This window comes from Gobio gobio, assembly GCF_949357685.1.
Source record: "Gobio gobio genome assembly, chromosome: 7".
In the NCBI taxonomy this organism is placed as follows: Eukaryota; Metazoa; Chordata; class Actinopteri; order Cypriniformes; family Gobionidae; genus Gobio; species Gobio gobio.
This window is the reverse complement of record NC_137103.1, coordinates 48826256-48834183: the sequence shown is the minus strand read 5'-3', so window position 1 is coordinate 48834183 and position 7928 is coordinate 48826256. Positions and strand designations below refer to the sequence as shown.

General features: G+C 38.0%; 1 protein-coding gene across 1 annotated transcript in view; it reads left to right on the top strand.

Moving 5' to 3' along the window:
* Positions 1–860: 860 nt before the first annotated feature.
* hdac4 (histone deacetylase 4) overlaps positions 861–7928 on the top strand; it is a 293108-nt gene continuing 286040 nt past the window's right edge. Inside the window, exon 1 of the mRNA XM_079822512.1 lies at positions 861–981. The gene's annotated coding sequence lies outside the window, so the exon portion shown is untranslated. The remainder of the gene's footprint in view (positions 982–7928) is intronic.

Below are 7928 nucleotides of genomic sequence, written 5' to 3'. Positions count from 1 at the left end.
CAAATAGCCTAACTTATTGATAAAGGTTACATTTTAGGCTATATGAACAAAAATGTATATTATTTAATGTTATCTAGCATATTTCTATATACAACGAATCTACTAAATACAGCGAGAAGTGTGTAGATAATTGGATTCCCGAAAATGACTGTTGTCTTTCGGTTATTTTGAGTGAATCAAAAACATAACGCACCACTAGTGTGGTCCGATTCCCAAACGAATGACTCTTATGAACCGATTCTTTTCTTTATGAATCAAAACATACGGCCCCACTGGTGTAGTCTGACTCCCGAACGAATGAATCGGTTCTTTTTAGGGAATGAAAACACTTGTGAATCATTTAGCGGTTATTGCTTTATTAATCTGACTCACTTATCGATTCAAAAGAACAGGTGTGTTCAATTCAAGCTTCGTGAAACTTAATTCAGTTATTGGTTGTTCATTTGGCAATGTGTAGGCCTAGTTAAAACTGCACAAATATGTTTTGTTGTTGTTGCTAATCAGTGGTATTTTATAAAAGTAAATAAACACACGACGTGCTTAATTTCACATATATAGGACCAATGATTCTATTGAATTTGTCACCTTTAGTAAGTCTGTGAAAAGCCTCACATGTTAAACATATTATATAAAATGTATTTCCTATTTGGTTTTTATATCTGATCTATAAGGGATAGTATACATGAACTGCATTTTTTATTTCAAATATGTGTTCATGAAAAGAATCGTTATTGGCGCTGTTAAGGAATCGGAATCGTTCAATTCTTGATTCTCATCCCATGTGAGAAACATGAAGACGCCGGGCTCGACTGATTGTGAGCGCCCGCCTCTGGAAGACATGCGCCGGGGACTCGACACGTGATCCGCTCACCACAATCCAGTATGGCGGAATCCGTCGGTGAGTGGATCCGTCGTTGGCGCGCTCTCCAGCGGGAATAAAGTCCGGAGCGTTGCGTCCGATCGCGGCGGAGCTGCGGAGAGGTGAGCAGCGACGATTCGCATGCGTTCTCCGGTGATTTTCGCCTTAAAGGCAGCGATCATTTCAGTGAGAGAAAGAAACTTGTGGGCGATCAGATGAAACAATCAAAACAGTGTGTGTGTGTGTGTGTGTGTGTTGAATCGTAACTCTCGGAGTAGTTGTGTCACGTTTCATTTTCTTCCTACCTGCAGGAGAATAATAAAGGAATATTTTTTTAAAAGTCTGACATTTTAGAGTATAACTAAGGCATATTACTCCTCTATATAATGGCTATTCCATTAAATGTGTGCTCTTTAAATTGAGTTTTTTTTTGTGTGAAAGATTTGAACATGTATAGTTGTCAGAAAACGTTTAAAAAAAGTGCTAAACTAGCGTTTCATCATGGTATTGTACTCTTATGTTGACTGTGTTTGTATGTATTCATAGCAGTGCATTGGTTTGACATAATTTTGACAGTTTTACATGTTTGACAGGGGTCAACTATGATCAATATGACAGTTGTCAGCTTTTCGTTGTCATTTTACACTCATTCATGAGAGACATTTTAGGACCTGGTAGTTTTGTGCACCTTGAATGACTTAAATTGTCCAGTATTTGATTAAAAAAAAACATTGTTTCAACTCCTAGTTAAACATTATAGATGCATGTGTTACCTGTGGAGTCCCAACCAGTAAACAGTGTTTCCTTCTGTCAATGGAAGTTCTGGCGTCATATGCATAACTGATGAATCTTGTCTCAGTTATGCATCACTTAAGCCGAGACACTGGAGGCAAAACACAGAATTTTGAGATTTTGGGCTTTTTATGAAGTGTTTTTTTTCAGACTAGTGGAAAGAAAACATCCAAAATACACTGTTTTACAGCGCTTTATCTATTTGCGTCTGTAGACTTGTAGGCCGTTTCTCTCAAAATGAGTCAGAAATCTCCACTTCAGTAGCACTTGCACCAAACTTTACATTTTTATTCCTATCTATACTCTGAGGGTTTCTACATAGGGCTTTGCTCATATATAATTTGCCTGATTTTGCACAACATTTTATTCCTAAATTGATTTTTTTTTCTGGCTTTTTATAGTATTTTCTCATTCATGTAGTGATGAAAAGAGAAAGGCCTATCCAAAGTTCTCGCTGTAAAAACCTTTGATCCTGGCTTTATCCAATGTTCAGATTTTTGTTCTAGAAATGTATGCAAATTAACATACATTCTCAACATACAAAACTAACGTGAAGATGACGTCGGACGTAGCATAAGCATTTTGAACTGCTAGAGGCGCTACACTTTCTTAGTAAGTTGTATATGGAAGCAGGTCCGCCGGAAGCGAGATATTTTACTTTATAACGTGTTAAATATTGATATTTTTCTTACAAAAACCCATCGCTTTGCTTCAGAAGTCCTTTATTAACCCCCCCCAGAGCTGTGTGGAGCACTTTTATAAACGATGAATTCACTTTTTTTTTTTTTTAGGCTTCAAATTTTGGGCTGCCATTCACTGCCATTATAAAGCTTGGAAGAGCCAGGACATTTTTAAATATAACTCCGATTGTATTCGTCTGAAAGAAGAATGTCATATATTCTCAAGATGGCTTGATGGTGAGGTAATCATTTTAATTACATAACATTTCAGAACTTGTCATACAAAAATGTTGTAATTCTTAATGTAATGGAGAATTAATACTGAAGAAGTCTATTTGTTAATTTTTTTTCTCCCTTAATGCTGCGTACACTCCAAATGTGAATAGAACGTCTGGAGCGAGTGATTTCAGTGTTAAGTCAATGGAGGTCCTGCAGCGCGATAGACACATTTCGCGCTGTGCGATGGACGCGAATCGACCGTCTAGCGCAAGTGATTTTATTTGGTGCTTTTTGTGCATTCGCGCGTTTGAAGCGAATTCGTGTCAGACGCTCGAGTTGAAAAATCTGAACTTTGGCGTCAATTTGCGCCGCGTTAACCAATCAGGAGCTTGCTTGCTGCCGACACGTGGTAAAGTGACGAGATGAGACCCTGTATAATGTAAAAATACTACTGTTGTTGTGTCACAAAATGTAGTTTTTAAGACTTTTTTTTTCAGGTGAGAATGTAGTTGTTTAAAGCTCAAATCGGTGGTTTATTTATAGAGCGCCTATATATATCTTGAGTTTTTGGAGTTGTGAGTTCCAGGCGATCACCGGGCACTCAGCGCTCATTAACCCCAGCGAGAGCAGCCTTTCCTCGGCCAGTCCTTCTGACGTTTGATGCCTCAGTAGTGGTTAAATATGAGAGAGAATTCGTCTTGTGTAGATCTAACGGGCGATCTTTGGTGTCATGAATCAATAATTTGTTGTCTGCCAAATCATTTTGACTGAGAGGGCAAAGACAAGTTTCATAACTGTATTTTTTAGGATATTTAAATATACATGCAGTGAAGATAATGTAGGTAGTGCGTTGCCTGGACCACGTTTGTGTGGCTATTAACTTTTAAAATATTTTTTTAATGAAAATGAAAAGAGGCAGAGTGGTGTTTTATGACATATTCTCTTGGAGAGCCTTGAACGTGCGAATGGATTCAAAATGTTCAAGCGTCCACCTAGATTTTGGCGCTCTATTCGTGTTTGGTGTGAACGCAGCATGTGAGTCGTTCTATGGTGCATGAATGAATGGGTGAAATAGTTTTAAAAGTGAATTTAGATGTATTTATTTTTTTAAACTCTGTATTATTCATAGATTTCCTTGTGTAGAATTTCTGTTGGTTTTTCTGAGTAGTACCGACCAGCAACCTCAATTCTATATTTGTGAATTAACATTTACTTTCCCGTTAATAGTTTTAGCAGACATTATTGATGCTTTAACCTTCTGTTGCATGGAGTGTGCGTTTAATAGTAATGCTGTTTCTGTTTGGAGTCAATAAACAGCTGGCAGGAATGTGCCATTTCCCTGTGCACCAATCAGAGAATCTCAGGAGATTAAAAGTTGCTGGGGTGTGTTATGTCAGGTTTAAAAATTGTTTTTGTGCTCTTAAAACGGTCTTGACGTAAACGACCAAACAGAACATGAGGGCTGACATGTTCCCTGGGCTGTTTTCATGTTCTGAGCTGAGTCATGGCGACCGTGTTGTCCGGTGGTGGTTATATCACGCTGTCGGTCTGGGCTGCTGTCACACGTAGCTGGTGGTTGAAGTTCTAACATGTGGCATCATGCACAGGCATATAAATCCTGGCTTTAATCACAGCCTGTAGGAAACTCGCTCGTCGTCTTTCCACATTCCGGCTCTCAAGGACCGGCGTTCAGACCTTGTAAATTCCAGGCCCCACAGGAAGAAGGTCAAAGCAGCCTTCTGAGAACTTGGCAGCAGAGAGTTCATCTAGTTTTGCTTGACCCTAGTTGTGCCCTTTCGGGTTTCTGGAAACAAACGAAAAAATAACGTGCACATGTGATTTTGTGTGGGTTTTATATTGCTTTAACACTTTTGGGTTTTTTATTTCACTTTTATTAATTTTTTTGCCCATATTTCACCCCCAAAATAAAAGAAAGTAAGGATAGATTATATATAGCTACACTATCCGTAGGATAGATTATATATAGCTACTATCCGAAAGGATAGATTATATATAGCTACACTATCCGTAGGATAGATTATATATAGCTACTATCCGAAAGGATAGATTATATATAGCTACACTATCCGTTAATCCGTAGGGTTTAATTTGGAGTTGGCCCACCCTTTGCAGCTATAACAGCTTCAACTCTTCTGGGAAGGCTTTCCACAAGTTTTGGAGTGGGTATGACCATTCTTCTAGAAGAGCATTTGTGAGGTCAGGCACTGATGTTGGATGAGAAGGCCTGGCTCGCCGTCTCTCCTCTAATTCATCCCAAAGGTGTTCTATCGGGTTGAGGTGCAGGCCAGTCAAGTTCCTCCACACCAAACTCACTCATTCATGTCTTTATGGACCTTGCTTTGTGCACTGGTGCGCAGTCATGTTGGAACAGGAAAGGGCCATCCCCAAACTGTTCCCACAAAGTTGGGAGCATGAAATTCTCCAAAATATCTTGGTATGCTGAAGCATTAAGAGTTCCTTTCACTGGATCTAAGGGGCCAATCCCAACCCCTGAAAAACAACCCCACACCATAATCCCCCCTCCACCTAACTTTGCACTTGACACAATATCAGGCAAGTACCATTCTCCTGGCAACCACCAAACCCAGACTCGTCCATCGGATTGCCAGACAGAGAAGCATGATTGGTCACTCCAGAGAACACGTCTCCACTGCTCTAGAGTCCAGTGGTGGCGTGCTTTACACCACTGCATCCGACGCTTTGCATTGCACTTGATGTAAGGCTTGGATGAGCTGCTCGTCCATGGAAACCCATTCCATGAAGCTCTCTACGCTCTGTTCTTGAGCTAATATGAAGGTCACACAAAGTTTGGTAGTCTGTAGCTGTTGACTCTGCAGACAGTTGGAGACTTCTGCTCACTGTGCGCCTCAGCATGCGCTGACCCCGCTCTGTTATATGGCCTACCACTTCACTTCTTTGTTGTTGTTGGATTTATTGTGAATGGACTTATTGCACAGGTGCCAACCTATCACGGTGTCACGCTTGAATTCACTGAGCTCCTGAGAGCGACCCATTCTTCCACAAATGTTTGTAGAAGTATCTGCATACCTAGGTGCTTGATTTTATACACCTGTGGCCATGGACGGGATTGGAACACTTGAATTCAATGAAAATGGACTTGAAAGTCCATTAAGATTTTCTGCTTTTCATTATTTTCTTGGTAATTAAATACCGTTGTCATCTCAACTCTCATGGCAAAGCAATATCATTCCATTACGGCAATGAAAAAGTAAATAAATACAAATTTAAAATCGTTTTACTGGCTTCATATTTGCTTATTTAAAGGGATAGGTCACCCAAAAATGAAAATTGTCATAATTTACTCACCTTCAAGTTTTTCCAAACCTGTAAGAGTTTCTTTGTTCTGCTGAAGATATTTTGAAGAATGATTGAAACAAAGCAGAGAGAGAAACCATTGACTACCATAGTATTTTTTTCCCCTACTATGGTAGTCAATAGTTGCTCTCTCTGCTTGGTTACAAACATTCTTCTTAATATCTTCTTTTGTGTTTAGCAGAACAAAGAAACTCTTACAGGTTTGAAACAACTTAAGGGTGAGTAAATAATTATATAATTTTCATGTTTGGGTGAACTATCCCTTTAAGTAAGCAAGTCCACTGTGAGAATCTGATGAAAATATCCTGTTGAATATAATGAGAATTAGGCCTAGAAAATAAATGCTGTTCTTTGAACTTTCTATTTATTAACAAATTCTGATAAAAATGAATTTGCACCGTTCCACAAAATATTAATCCGCACAACTGTTGATAATAATAAGAAATGTTTCTTGAGCAGCAAATCAGCATGTTAGAATGATTTCTGAAGGATCATGTGACACTGAAAATATATTCAGATAGAAAAGTTATTTTGTACTAATATTTCAAAATATTACTGTGTTTACTGTATTATTTCACTGATCAAAAAATGCAGGTTTGGTGAGGAAAAAATAAACGTATGTTTTGTTCTATGCTGACATTAATGACTTCCCATTAAGTTTGCACCTCTTTTCCTGTGCAAACAGTTTCACTGAAGACTCGCCATAATGATTGGCATTCTACTCAACTCATAGTGACTCTTCTATGATGGAATAATTATTTATACAGCACCTCTCATTGAAAAACGTTCTCCCCTTGAAACACATTGTCAGTGAATGCCCCAGCATCATTTATCCTGTCTGTGCTTCTCCCTCCACAGATCCAATCTGTGTGGCTTGGCAAAGTAGGATTCTGAGTAACGACAGCGCTTAGTGAATGTGACTAAATGGCAATGTTTAGGCCCACGCTTTATATAGTCTCAAATAACAATTTAAATCAGTTTGAGACCCTCGCTAATCAATTCTGCTCCTTAGGGTACATAATTAACAGTGCTGGATGACTCATGGAGATTGGCAGATTGCACCGTTTGCTGCATCTGTGACTGAAGAGGAAAGAGAGGGAGAATTTGGCTCCAGCCGCTCTGCGAGGAAAAGCGATAACAGGAGACGGGGCGTAACTGTAGGTGGTAAATGCGGCTGGACAGATGACAAGTGTGACTGGCGATCCGTGGAAAGGTTGTCCCCTAACTGGAAAATTGCGTGTTTGTCGCAAGCAGTGTTATTTAGAGGATTGTCTTAATGTCCCTGAGGCCTTGTGTTGTCTGCTATGTCTCTGGATACTCGTAGGATGGTGCTTAAAGAAATAGTTCACCCTAAAATGAATATTTTGAATTTGTCGTTTTATATATTCACATGTTTTTCCAAACCTCTGTGACTTTTGTGAAATGCAGAAGGAGATATTTACACAGAATGTGCAAACTGCTCTTTTCCATACAGTGAAAATGAATGAATGGAGTCTAGCAACATTTTAGTGAATATTGACTTCAGTCCATTCCTCACATAATGTTTTCATGTGACTCCATGAGACATGGAATATACCCATTCACTTTCATTTTAAAGAAATGATTTACTCAAACGACTAATCAAGATAAAAACCAAAATCTCAATATTGCGCTTTGTGCGATCATGAAAAATCAAAGGTGTTGAAACTATTATTATTATTATTATTGATATATAATTTAAAAAAATTGGCCAAATTGTACAAACAAACACAGCAAAGGCATCTTTTCTTAAATACTCTTTAGTAGTATTTCTTATTTTAATATTTTTTTTAGTAAAAATATTATTTTTATTAATTATTATTATTATAGTTATATTGATATGTAATCTCAAATTTTGGGCCAAATTGTACAAACAAGCACAGCAAAGGCATTTTAATCAAAAAAATTTAATTTTCTTAAATACTCTTTTTAGTAATATTTCTTATATAAAAATTTAGTTTAGTAAAAAAAAATATTATTAGTATTATTATTATATAATTTAA